Source organism: Podarcis raffonei, chromosome 6, assembly GCF_027172205.1.
Source record: "Podarcis raffonei isolate rPodRaf1 chromosome 6, rPodRaf1.pri, whole genome shotgun sequence".
Classification (NCBI taxonomy): Eukaryota; Metazoa; Chordata; class Lepidosauria; order Squamata; family Lacertidae; genus Podarcis; species Podarcis raffonei.
The window spans coordinates 13,558,167-13,573,202 of NC_070607.1; positions in this window are offsets into that span (position 1 = coordinate 13,558,167).

A 15,036-nucleotide genomic window follows, 5' to 3' on the forward strand; every position below is an offset into this window, starting at 1 on the left:
AATATAAAATGGCAGGTTTTAACTGGTCCCCATCAGGTCTCACCTCATAAGGAAGCATAAACCCTTTGCCTTAGGTCATGGACTGGGAGTGAAGGTGGATCAGGGATCTCCAGCCAGGAATGAGGGAGAAAGTCAAGTAAGTTTGCATTTAAAGCTGAATCTATCAAATTTGCACTTTCCAAAACCACATATTTGAATTTTGCCATGCAGTTCTCCAACCAAAAAATTCTTTACAAAATTGCATATACAGTGGTACCTCGGGTTAAGTACTTAATTTGTTCCGGAGGTCCTTATTTAACCTGAAACTGTTCTTAACCTGAAGCACTATTTCTGGGTTAGCGGAGTCTGTAACCTCAAGCATATGTAACCTGAAGCGTATGTAACCCGAGGTACCAGTGTACAGAGGAAGGCGTACATTAAAAACAAATATGGAAGTGAAAATAACATACAAAAGAGCATCCCATTGCTTGCAAAAATGTGTACATTAGTCAAAACCGCCAACAAAACTGTGTTTATTAAGACAAAATTGCACTAAATTGCATCAGGGTTTTGTTTTTTTGTTTTTTTTAAAAGAAACTCGCAGATTGCTACAGAAATGTGAAGAGCTGCACTTAAGATTGGAAAAAAATGAGAAACTGGGAGAAATTGCTGATTCTTTCATTCATACTTCCTGCCCACCCATCATCCCTCGACCCTTCTGCAGAAGCAGATACAGGGTAGCGTGACTGGTTCTGCCACCCTGGGCAGCGTAGGAGGCACCCACAGGGTATTGCAACTATGACATAGTGAATTGAGCAAAACAGAAGGTTAGAGGCACAGAGGCACTGAATTCTGGCCTCACGCAGGGCACCACTGAAATTTCAAAGACCAAAGTCTGCCCCTGCCTCCTGACAGGCTGCCAGCTGCTTCCACTTTCTTTCTTGTTGCTACTCCCACCCCCCAGTATTCCTTCCTGCTATCCAGGGTGGAATCTATACACATATAAAAAAAGATGTGAAAATGCTTTTTTTAAAAAAAACCGTTTTGAAAAATACATTGAATTTTGCATAACTCACTGTTGCCATCTAGTGTCACATTTGTATATTGCACTTTACAACACATTTAAAATGCTTTATTTGCAGCTGTGTATATGAGTCCCTAGGGACGCAGGTGGTGCTGTGGGTTAAACCACAGAGCCTAGGACTTGCCGATCAGAAGGTCGGTGGTTCAAATCCCTGCAACGGGGTGAGCTCCCGTTGCTCGGTCCCTGCTCCTGCCAACCTAGCAGTTCGAAAGCACATCAAAGTGCAAGTAGATAAATATGTACCACTCTGGCGGGAAGGTAAACAGTGTTTCTGTGTTCTGCTCTGGTTCGTCAGAAGCGGCTTAGTCATGCTGGCCACATGACCCGGAAGCTGTACACTGGCTCCCTCGGCCAATAAAGCGAGATGAGTGCTGCAACCCCAGAGTCGGTCACGACTGAACCTAATGGTCAGGGGTCCCTTTACCTTTTATATGAGTCCCTGGTATCCATCTGCCTTTTCCTAATGGGTGTCTTATGGCATGGCTTCTAGGAGTGCCACCATCACTTGGTCCTTTGGTAACATGGTGGCACTGTTCCTTAAGTGATCTCTGGAACAGTTATCTGGAAGAAGGTCAAGAAGCCTTTTCTATTTCAGGTGGTAAAATAACTATTTCCCCTCACTGCTCACATAGGATTTTTCACCTTCATTTTGGAATCAGCCCTGTCACAATGCCAGCTCTGCTTAAATGAGAATAGTATTATGCTGGCACTAGCCAACACTTGTTTATTAAAAGGTCATAATTGGAGTCATCTTTTGTATGCAGCTATTGCAGGTGATTGCCTGTAGCAACAAATGTATATTGTGCACAATTTTGGAGCTGGTTGTCTATTTTCTGTTTTGCCCTGTGGCAGCTACATCCCTTGGGCTAATTCTGGCCATGAAAATTCATGCAGTGTTTTAAACCATGCCAACAATAATCACAGAAGAAGAAAAAAATCACCGAGTTTCAGGAAGAGGAAGGCATAACTAGAAAAAAATATACCGTGGTACCTCTAGTTATAAACTTAATGCGTTCCAGAGGTCCGTTATTAACCTGAAACTGTTCTTAACTAGAGGCATGCTTTTGCTAATGGGGCCTCTTGCTGTCGCTGCGCCGCAGGCACACAATTTCCGTTCTCATCCTGGGGCAAAGTTTTCAACTCGAGGTAACTCTTCCAAGTTAGCTGAGTTTTTAACCTGAGGTGTTTGTAACTCGGGGTTTGCTGTTGTTTAGTCATTTAGTCGTGTCCGACTCTTCGTGACCCCATGGACCAGCGCACGCCAGGCACTCCTGTCTTCCACTGCCTCCCGCAGTTTGGTCAAACTCATGCTGGTAGCTTCAAGAACACCATCCAACCATCTCATCCTCTGTCATCCCCTTCTCCTTGTGCCCTCCATCTTTCCCAACATCAGGTTCTTTTCCAGGGAGTCTTCTCTTTTCATGAGGTGGCCAAAGTATTGGAGTCTCAGCTTCAGGATCTGTCCTTCCAGTGAGCACTCAGGGCTGATTTCCTTCAGAATGGAGAGGTTTGATCTTTGGTCAAAACTCTCCACTATGACCTGTTCATCTTGGGTGCCCTGCTCGGCATAGTTCATAGCTTCTCTGAGTTATTCAAGCCCCTTCACCACGGCAAGGCAGTGATCCATGAAGGGGGTAACTCGAGGTACCAATGTATAAACCTCGACAGTGCTGTGCAAATGTTCTCAAGGTTTGATTTTTGCCTCAAAAGTAGTGTGCTGGAGAACAGACCATCTCCTAGATCTTTAGACTACATCTGTTGGCATTGCTAGGTTTTTTTGGGGGGGGCAGGGGTTTGATACCTGCTGACCAATGGGTGCCCATGAATTCAACCGCAGAGCTAATATTGCATATACAGAGGTCATGTGTGTTGCAATGTATGAGTGTGGACTTAAAATACTGTATGTCCTAGGGATGGGTTCAGTAGACATACTCCTTACCCCCTCCTCTCATTCAACTATCTGTACATGGTTTGAATATCTGCAGAGGGCTCCGATCAGTGTCCTGACTGCATTGTGCTGCCAGAACTGCTTGTTATTCATCGAGTCTCATATTCCCCCCTTTATTTATGGTTCCATGGCTGCTGCATGTTGTTATGCTGCAAAATTTCACTCTGATTAAAAGCACTTTAGAAGCTCCAGCTGGAAATGCCCATAAATAAACAAAAACAAAGTACTAAATCCAAGACTGTCCTTCCCAGAGGTGTTGTTAACTATTAATTAATACTGCTGATAAAACATTTGGCTGTCAAAGGTGTACTTTTTGAACTTTGCATGTGTGTTTTTATGTCTCCATCAAACATTAACGCACGTAGATTGACATAAACTGAAATAATCGTTTATGATCATTGCAGACACAGCTCCACTCAAGGGGGCATTTGTGGGTTTTTTGTGATCTTCAACTCGCCTGTTTGTTAGGGGTCATTTACACCATCAACTTAAGGAATAAATCAGGGTGCAGCGGACTTGGCAATGTTGTGTGCCTTGCTTTGAAGAGAACCCAAAAGAAATATAGGCTTGAAGATATAAATGTGCATTGGCAAATCCTGTACATATTTAGTCAGAAGTTACTTCACTGGATTCAGATATCCCATAAAATCTAAAGTGGCACAGACATGTATGGATTGTCAGCCTCCCAACTTAGTTCTGCATTGCATTGTATTCCAGAGGCAGGAGACTGAGATTTCCAAGCCATCAGGAAAAATGTAAAAATCATTATAGTCTAGGGGAGAGTATTGTTTGGTTCATATCTTTTAAGAAAAGGGACCCAATCGGCAGTCCCCAGAATGCAGTTATCATTTAGACTGCACCATTCCATGAATTTTGTGATATAATTTCATATGAAATTCCATATGAAAATGTGTGTTTTACCAGGAAAATGGACACAAAAAGGATATTGTTGCATGCCAGCCCAATCTCTGAGCGGTGTGAGATTCCTGGCATTCCAGGTGCTTACTCAAGGTTTATGCTTCCTTTGGGAAATGAGGCACAGTGGAGACTGTGGTGTCTTTATGGTATATGGATTATTTACATGTATAAACAACCTGAACCTGTGATGGAGGGGTTCATAGCATTAAAACCCCCAAAGGGTTTTGCTACCCTCATAGCTGCAGTCTTGGATTCAAACAGAAATCAAACATTGTACTCTGCTTTTCCGGCTTTCCAGCTTTATGCCTAGGTCACATCACAGCCAAACTCAACTTTGAACTCTGTCTTTTGTCCTTCTTGCTATCTACAAGTTGGAAGGGTGGCCCCAACAATTTGCCATCTCACACAGAACCTCTTCCCTTTGTTTTCGTAATAGTCCATCACCCAGGCAATTACTTCCTTCTGTAGGAAGTAAAGGTAAAGGACCCCTGACAGTTAAGTCCACTTGCAGACGACTCCGGGGTTGTGGCGCTCATATAGCTTTACAGGCCGAGGGAGCCGGCGTTTCTCTGGAGACAGTTTTTCCGGGTCATGTGGCCAGGAGGACTAAACTGCTTCTGGAACAACAGAACACTGTGATGGAAACCAGAGTGCATGGAAATGCTGTTTACCTTCCTGCCATAGTGGTACCTATTTATCTACTTGCACTGGTGTGCTTTCAAACTGCTAGGTTGGCAGGAGCTGGGACCGAGCAACGGGAGCTCACCCCGTTGTGGGGATTTGAACTGCCAGCCTTCTGATCGGCAAGCCCAAGAGGCTCAGTGGTTTAGACCACAGCGCCACCCGCGTCCCTTCCTACAGAAGCTAGCCTTGCTTATATTTTAACACTTACTGGACCCAGGTATTATAGAGGTCTGGCACACACAAACTCATAACAGTTTTAGGTAGGAAATGCTTAAATGTGTGAATGTGTGTTCAGGAAAAGTGCATACAAGAGTACACATTTTAGAGAAAACACATGCAACTTAAGTTCAAATTTTTTGTGCAAAAACAACAACAAACAACTGTACAGTAAACAGGACAGAATGGCGTTATGATTGAACACATGTGGAACTAACATGTAACATAAATAGACTGATCCATTCATTCCTAAAACTAAGGAGTCATAAATTTCTTTTGCTAAATATCGTATACACTTATCACTTGTCCATTTGCGCAAGATGAGTCAGACTGAGAACACTATCCATTATCATTTATTTGCACCTTGCTGTTTCCTTGCCACCAGTGGATCTTTCCCTTTACCACTGAAAATCAAAACAGTACCCTGGTTTGAATCTGTCCATATATTACAGCTAATAAAGAAACTTTAAAAGTTTTACTGTTTGCCAAACAGTAACAATGTTAATATACATAATTAGTCTTCTTAGGAAAAAATAGGAAGTTTCAGTCCCTTTTTCTCCCTGGCATATTTATCTATAAAAAACCAGGTCTTTGTTCCCCTAGCAATTAGGGTGTGTTACAAAAAGGCATCTCATTGTTAGTCTGACAGTTCATAGTTAGTCAACTGATGCAGAAAATGGTTCTTCAAAAAAAAATTATACAGCTAATCAGCTTTCAAATAAACACTTGAAGAGCTACTGTCACCATAAGTCAATGTTCAGCTTGATAATTAAAAATTGGGATTTATGTATAGGTAAAGGTGTCATTTTCATGTGAAAATAACTGAATAGCCAAGTGAAGAACTCCAGCGAAGTGGAAATTACTTGATACTGGGAGTAGAATATGACAGCCATAGAATATGACAGCCACCATTAGGTTGACACTTGCCCTTCATCTACACTGTATCTGCGACATTGCACACAGAATTTCTCTGCCATATATATTTGCTTATGCACAAAGCTTTGATGGCATGAAGCTTATATGAGTCCATTGTCATGGGCAGGACACAGATGGTGAACAGACCACTAAATTTTAGTCTACGATGACTATACACATGACAGCATGCAGATAGATATAGATAGATATAGATATAGATATATAGATATAGATATAGATATAGATATAGATATAGATGACAAACCTAGACAAACCTCAATGACAAACCTAGACAGCATCTTAAAAAGTAGAGACATCACCTTGCCACCTTGGATTCAACCCTATAAGTGCTTTTACACTCAAGTTTCCAGAACATGCAATGCCACTGAAGTCAGAATATCTACAGAAACAAGGGAGAAGGTTTTGCACTTGCTAACTGTTGGCTGAAAGGATGCTGAAGGAGATGGACCAATGGCCTTACTCAGCACAGCCATTCCTACATTATATCTGTTCCTATGTATTCTGAAAAAAATACATAGAGACCAAAAAAAAAAAAAAAAAGCAGAGACATCACCTTGCCGACAAAGGTCAATGTAGTTAAAGCTATGGTTTTCCCAATAGTGATGTATGGACGTGAAAGCTGGACCATAAAGAAGGCTGATCGCCAAAGAATTGATGCTTTTGAATTATGGTGCTGGAGGAGACTCTTGAGAGTCCCATGGACTGCAAGAAGATCAAACCTGTCCATTCTGAAGGAAATCAGCCCTGAGTGCTCACTGGAAGGACAGATCGTGAAGCTGAGGCTCCAATACTTTGGCCACCTCATGGGAAGAGAAGACTCCCTGGAAAAGACCCTGATGTTGGGAAAGATGGAGGGCACAGGGAGAAGGGGGTGACAGAGGATGAGATGGTTGGATAGTGTCTTCGAAGCTACCAGCATGAGTTTGACCAAACTGCGGGAGGCAGTGGAAGACAGAAGTGCCTGGCGTGCTCTGGTCCATGGGGTCACAAAGAGTCGGACACAACTAAACGACTAAACAACAAATAGATATAGATGATGTAGATGATGTAGATGTAGATGTAGATGTAGATGTAGATGTAGATGTAGATGTAGATGTAGATATATCAAAATTTTCAGGTTAAGAGAATAGAGCTCTTAACTGAAGGGAGCTATGAGGGATTCAAGTAGATGCTGACAGCTGAGGAGTTGCACTCAGAAGTAGATAACGATGCTGAGCTTGTCCTTCAGGACATATAAGGGCAATGTTTGAGCCAGCAGCTCCGGGTATAGGGGGCAGAGGGGGCTTCAGCTCCCCCAATATTTTTTTGGGCAAGGGGCAGCGCTCACCCAATATTGAGGGGGCCACCCCCCCACTGCCTTTGGATGCCCTTTGTGTGCCTCAGCCCCAGCTGCCTCCAGGCAGCTGTGACTGGGATGAGCAAGCACGGAGATCGCCCTATGTGCATCCCAGCCATTGCTCTCCAGGCAGCACCCCATGATGCATTTCATGACCGCGCCCCCTCAATGTGGGGGTCAAGTCAGTGCCCCTGGTCTGAGCACTGTCTCATGGGGCCCAGGCACAGAGGAGGAGGAGCGGGAGTAGAATGATGGAAGAAAGTCACAAGCAAATAAATGAGCTGAGCTACGTACAAAGGGAATTTGGGCTGCCTCAGTGAAGATCACAAGGAGCGGGGAGACTTCTACAACCTGGATAGAGCTCACAGAAGTTTGTAACTGCGCAGACAGGCTGAGACCCCCCCCCCGACCCTGGGTGACACCCGTGTGGAATAATGACTCAAGGCAAAGTGTTATGGGATTAAAATTTGGCCACAACTTTATTAAAACTTCATATGTAGGGAGACCTTGGCTTAGGCATTGGCCCGGGATCTGGGGAACATCAGGGTTATCCAGAATGTGTGGGGATTGGGCTGGCTCTGGAGAACATACGTTCAAGCAGAGAGCCCGCCCCCTGTTTCGCCGTCGTTGCAGGGGAGAGCAATGACAACCTAACGGCATATGGCCAATGTCTCCCCTCAAAACAGCCCCTTTAACGGGGAACCCTGAGATCGTTGCTGCAGGTGGGGGGTGGGTCACCACTTCACACCCCCTCCCCATTTAGGGAAGATAGACTAAAGGCCTGAAACCGCCAAAGTTGTGACATTTTGCTATGGGGAAGGCAAAACCTGCCAATGCAGGAAAATTCCTTCAACAGCGACCATAACGTAGGAGTGCCCGCATACCTGTGAAGAAGAGATTAACCTGCAAAAGAAGGCTTAACTGAGGGAGGGCAGGGTAGGAGAAGCTCTGAAGCCGACTGAGAACTCCCAGGTAAGTTCTGCCCACTATTGTGTGGGCAGGGTGATACCTCCCCTTACCTGGCCAACTCTCTCCTGGCAATGCCTCCCCAGCTGGGATTGAGTAACTGGCAGAGGTAGGTGGCTATCTCCAGGTGTCCAGCCTGGGGGGGGGGCATATCCAGGCTGTACTGCCAGAAGCCATATGGGATTGGGGGGGGGGCTGTGCATGAACATGCAAGAGGCGCTCCCCATTTAATGTGGGGAGCAGTCATTGATGACCCATTTGCCACTTGATCAACTAAATTTAAATACATCTTAATACTAAGAAAAAATCTTTTATTTTGTGTGTTCTTATTGTTGTTAAGTTTTTACGTTGTGCCAAATGTAATGTTTTTCTTTTGTGTTTTTGTCTATGTGTTATAAGAGAAAACTAATATTTTTTTGGGGGGGGAATACATCTTAATACTATAAACCCTCAATAGAGTTACCTTTCTGAGACACTGAAGATGATGTAAGATAATATACCATTTAATAAACCAAGATTGCTCACTCTTCTTAGAAGAAATGACCTTGTGCTTGTGATGGGGGAAGTCTCTGATACAGTGGTACTTCAGGTTACATACGCTTCAGGTTACAGACTCCGCTAACCCAGAAATAGTGCTTCAGGTTAAGAACTTTGCTTCAGGATGAGAACAGAAATCGTGCTCCGGCGGCGCGGCGGCAGCAGGAGGCCCCATTAGCTAAAGTGGTGCTTCAGGTTAAGAACAGTTTCAGGTTAAGTACGGACCTCCGGAATGAATTAAGTACTTAACCCGAGGTACCACTGTACTTACTGGCTGAGCTAATGTGGTGGCACAGAAAGTTCCATTGGACAGAAGAAAGATCAGATAATGGTTGGACTTCTATGAGGACGTGGAAAGATTGCCTGGAATTGAAGGAGATGGCCTTAGGATTCAAAAGAAGCCTGACCAGCACACAGAGAAGTTGGGCAACACAGAGCCCAAGGGCAAGGTGGCTGAAATAAATGTGCCAAGTAGGCAATTAGTTGTGTGTGAGAGAGAATCTGAAAGAAAAGCAGCTGGAGAACAAGGGCTTGTCCGTACCTCGGCTTGTTGTGAATTGTGAACCCCTTGTGCCTCCTTTAATTCCCTGTGGTATTCACCTCCAATTACTGGTGTCCCACAATTTCTGATCCTTAGATCCAGAGACTCCTTATGCAATTGAAGTAGCTCTCTGATCAGATTTTCAAAGCAACAATACTCACCACAGAGGAGTCTATAAGTAACATCTGGCACTTTAATTGGAAAGCCATTCCATTATACATGCAATATATTCTCCACGCTTAGTTTCAAGTAGCTGTCTAGGTTTTGAAGACTGGTTTAATATTCTAATATACACTGGGAAATGTATCATATGATGTACTTGGTCTTAAACAAAAATTTGTGACTCAGCCAAGAGTCCTTTGTCCCTGTTGCACTGCAATAATAATAGTATATTTGTTTACTTCTGTTTAATTGTTAGACCATGAGTTCTCTTTGAACTCCATTTTCTTGCTTCCAGATCTTTTAGCAACAAAAGTTTCTGTTAAATAAAACTGGGGAGTTCTGTATCCCTTCCTCTTCATTTAGCAATGAATATTGATTTCTAGAGGGGTCCAATATCTATTAATGAATCTGAAAAATACTTACATGAAAGCAAATTTATCTGTACATTATGAATTGAAGCTTGTTTTTGATTGGGTTGGTGTCCCAAATTTACCCAGATTATTCAGTTTCACTTGCCCCATGCTGATATCCATTTGTGGGCCTCAAAATAACCTGCACACGTGATTTGCTAACCTTGATTAGCAATAAGTCTAGTTAGACAACAACACACATTGTCACAATGACAGCATACTATAATCTACTATCTTCTTGCTAATGACAGGAAAGTGTTCAAGTAGCAGGAAACCAAGTCTGTTAACTGTAGCTTAATTCTGAAAAGTGTTATATCCGAAAAAAGAAGCATCAAACAATTTTTCCAGATAATATCAACAACTGATGGTCTTGATGATTTTCTGTGGTTAGATGCTGCCATTATAATTTCTAAAGGGACCATTAAATATGGATATAAAGGTCTTTTATTTTATTTCTGAAAGGGAAGAAAATCTAATTAACTGTTTAATGCTACTCATTGAATGGCTTTTGTTGTTTCCTTCATTGGCTTCATAATTGCATTGCTGATTTTTAATTAAGCATGCATTATGTGAAACAGGCTACATAAATAATGGCACCAAGGCACACTTTAATATCTGTTCATCATTCATTTAGCAGGTACAAAGGGCAGGGAAAATCATTATTGAAGCACGTTCAAACAGTGTAAAGCATGAGAGATCGCATGGCCATGCTCGTTATCTGATTAACTTTGGTGACAAATTTACAATATAAACTCACTGAAAAGATTGGAAAGATTTATCAGAGTGTTTAGTTTATTGTTTGTTATCCTCATCCAGCCTTCCATGGATCACTGATGGGCTTCACTCTATTTCTCTCTGGCAGGTTACTGTTTTATTTTATTTTTTTATTTCAGTTGCTCAAAATTTAACATAGCATTGGTTTTCTGCTTTGCTTTCAACTAGGCAATAGTGTGGCAGAGGGAAGAGAAAGAATGAATCAATGGCTGTTCAGCATTTTTATGAAGTGGATGATGCAAAACTTAGGAAGGAAGTGCTGTTCTCTTCCTATTTTATTTTACAGATGCTGGCATGATGGCAGATTTGGACGGCCCTTGCCCTAGGCTGCAATCAAAGACTCTTCAGAAGATGCCTGAGGAAAATAAGCAGCTGCGAACCCCCAGCTGATCACACAAACAAATAATCCCAAGAGTGATGGCAAAGCAAGGTCTGAACCTGGTTGTGCATATGAATGCAGTCTGGGAGCATGAGATCTCTCGATTCTGCAAGTTTCTGCGGTAGAACGCCTTACGGATCATTTCCTTCAGGGTGCACAATGAGCACTCACACTTTACATTCATAGCTGTCAACTTTTCCCTTTTCTTGTGAGGAATCCTATTCAGAATAAGGGAATTTCCCTTAAAAAAAGGGAAACGTTGACAGCTATGTTTACATTGTGGGTGCCCTTTGCAGGATTGCGCATGGTGCTACAGTTCCCAGGGAACTTACTGGCAAAAAGGGGCTGGCTTGCCTCTCAGTGTTAATTTTTGGAGATTCACGTCCAGCCTCAGTAATGAAGTTTCTTGCTGGGAGGTGGGGCCAGCCCCATTTATATACAAGGGGTGGAGCCAACAGTAGCCAGGCAGTTGGCTCTGGAGATTCACCCTCCCTACCCTCCCTTTGTTTAATGTTTCTTGCTTGCAAGTTAACTTTTTCTTCCTATTTAGCAGGTGCTACTATGGTCTTTGACTGCTTCCTGTTGAAGGACCGGGAAGAAATTTCCCTGCATTGGCAGGTTTCAGCGGCGTAGCGTGGGTTGTCAGCACCCGGGGCAAGGCAAGTAATTTGCGCCCCCTAACCCGGGGCAAGGCAAGTAATTTGCGCCCCCTAACCCGTGGATTTGCGCCCCCTAACCCTACAAATCTATGCCTATGAATGATGGTCCCTCTCTCTCTCTCTTTCTCATATTCCAATTGATTCCCATTTCCGCCGATCAATCCCCGAAGCTCTCACCCAGCGAAATTCGTGCGTAATTATGCTTCGCCATCCCTAATCCTGCCGCTTCCACCGGGAAATCATGACGGTGCGTTTCTCCTCTCCAAACTTTCCCCGGCCCTTTGCCGGCCGGTACAGCCCTTTTGGCTACGAGCTCCCCTCCTTCTCTGCCCGCTTCCGACCCCACCTCCCCGTCCAGCCTCCCTACCTCCTGAAAAAAGGCGCCGGCGCCGAGCAGGACACCCCCGCGGCCATCGGAGAGAGGCGGGGCCGAGGGAGGCAAGCCAATGGGCGAGGCGGGGGTAGGTGGCCACGGGGGCGGGCGCTGCCGCAGTCCTCGGGTGGGCAAGGTAGGAGCAGGCGGAGGCTGGCCGGCCGCTCTGACAATAGGGGCGGGCCGAGGGCACGACGCGGCTGGGCCCTCTGGACTCGCGCCCCCCCCAGATGTTGCGCCCGGTGCGGCCGGCACCCCTGGCACCCCCCACGCTACGCCACTGGCAGGTTTTGTCTTCCCCATAGCAATTCATCACAACTTTGGCGGTTAAGGCCTTGGGTGGAATCCTTTAGCCTTTACTTCCCTATATGGGGGGGGGGCGTGAAGTGGTGACTCACCCCCCTGCGGCAGTGATTCCAGGATCCCCTCTTAAAGGGGTTATATACATTGGGTGTCACTGGCCATACACTGAAAGGTTGCCAGTGAGCTACCCTGCGTGTGGGGATATGGGCTGGGCTGCCTGCTTCACTTACGTCTCGCAGAGCACCCCCATATCCCATTTACCCTGATGAGCCCCAGTTCCCCCTGGCTGGGGGGCTGAGAGTGATACACGCCCAAGGCCTAAGCCAAGGTCTTCCTACATTTGGAAGTTTAATAAAGTTGTGGCCTAATTTTAATTCCATATAACATTATCAGAGTCTTTATTCCTTCCTTATGATCCCTGGGGGCTGGGGCTGTCGCTGCCTGGTCACGCAAACTGGTCCCAATATGTGCAGGGCTCTGTTGGGTCTATTTTTCTTGACTCCGTTGTAAATTTATCTATCGAAACAGGAATAAAGTATGGGTTTTTTGTGGTGTCATAAAAGTCTTTCTCTCTGTGTGTGTGGTTTAAGCAAAGAGGGGTTTTTTTATATAAAAAAAATGTTCTTTTCCATGTAAAAGTGCCAGGGAGCATTTAGAACTTCGGATGCCATCAGGGAAAGAGCTGACATCTGTTTTAAATGCTAATGATGTAACTGACATTTCGAGGAATTGTATTCCAAAAGTGAAAGAAAATACATGGCTAAGTACAAGTGCTAACCTTTTATTCTATACAAGGCTGAATCTCAGGTATGCTTTAAATATCATTTTAAAATAACGGCATGTCGCATTTGTCTCTGATCACAGTGGTTGTTCTTCCATAAGGTGTTCCTGTCTTCCCATTTGTACCTACTGATAGTTCTGTTGTAATTTTTTGCAATTATACACTACCTCTTTTTTTGTAAACCCCTTTGAGATAACTAAAGAATGGGTAGGATTAGATGTGATATTTACAAAGCTAGCAACAATGTATTGTTAGAATTAGCACAACTTGGGCTACAGATCTAGTTCTACTTATAGAACTGAGGGGGACTTAAATTTGAGTAAAATTGCTTAGGACTGGTCTATTAATAGATGCAGACATAGATAGAATTGCAATCTGTATTCCATCATTCTTCTAAAAGCAGCAAATATCAGTTATGTAAACCCCTCCCCCATATCTTCAAAGACCTTGAATTCTGCCCAATGTACTTAAGGTTGGTCTACTCTGAGAATGGCTTACATTGGCTATCACCCATGAAACCAAATCTTCATATAGACATTCTGTTACTAAAGGAAATTAAGTTGACCAACATTGGATTTATTTGCACAGTTTATATCCCATTCTGTCTCTAAGAGGCTCTGAGCTGTTTCTGCAAATATTAACTTTTTGTTGTTGTTTTTTGTTAAAATGCTCACACAAACATCATATTCCTGTTGCTGGTGTTCTTGCTGACATGGAGAGCTGAATTTCTATGGACAGTAACTGATGGACAAATAAGACTTACTCTCTTCTCTTCAGCCATTGAACAACCTCAACAAGCAAATTGTAAGCATCCCCATCACTTCAACCATTCCATTTGAAAGGGCAATTTCGATATTTTCTTTTTTCGTTCTTACTACACTAACATAACAGAACCAAAATACTCTCAAAAAAAAATAAACAAGTGCGCCCTTAACGTTGACTTGCCAATTAAAATTTGGCACCACTGATTAAAATTAGTACCACCAATTACTCTGCTGATTAAACCGATTAAAGCTTGCTGCTTTCATGGGAAGGCCTTCTGATATGAGGGCTGACCTACACTTTCCAAATTAGCAAAGGTACATCTTTGCTGCTATTGCACCTTTTCACCATGCCGGTGAAGACTGAAAGTTTAGATGTTCCCTAAACATTTCCAAAAGAAAAAAGAAAAAAAGAAAAAAACTCTTTCCTTTCCTTTTTTGTTTTTTGCACATTTCATTTTTTTAAAAAATGTTTTTTATTAAAGATTTTCTTGCTTTACAAAAGTATGCGCATTGCCTCTTTTTTCAGGTTGTGTTTCTTACAAATCAATTACATTTGTTGTGAATCGTTAGTGAGGTATACAGTAAAAGGGATGTGGGTGGCACTGTGGTCTGAACCACTGAGCCTCTTGGGCTTGCCGATTGGAAAGTCAGCGGTTCAAATTTCCATGACAGGGGTGAGCTCCTGTTGCTCTGTCCAAACTCCTGCCAACCTAGCAGTTCAAAATTACACCATTGCCAGTAGATAAATAGGTACCGCTGTGGCGGGAAGCTAAGTGAAGTTTCCGCGTGCTCTGGTTTCCATCATGGTGTCCCGTTGCACCAGAAGAGGTTTAGTCAGGCTGGCCACATGGCACGGACAAACACTGGCTCCCTTGGTCTGAGAGATAATAATAATGATAATAATTTATATTTATACCCCGCCCTCCCCAGCCAAAACCGGGCTCAGAGCAGATAACATCAAATGTATAACACATTAACATAAAGTCAGACAATCAATTTAAAATGCATCCTAAAATCATGATGAGATGAAATGAGTGCCACAACCCCATAGTGACCTTTGACTGGACTTAACCATCCAGGGGACCTTTAATGGTAAAAGTAAAGGGACCCCTGACTATTAGGTCCGGTCGCGGACGACTCTGGGGTTGTGGCACTCATCTCACTTTATTGGCTGAGGGAGCCGGCATACCAATCATACTGCTGCATTGTTCTAGGACCAATCAGACTGCTGCATTCTGAATCCTATTGTTTTAGGACCAATCAGACTGCTGCATTTTGGATCCTAT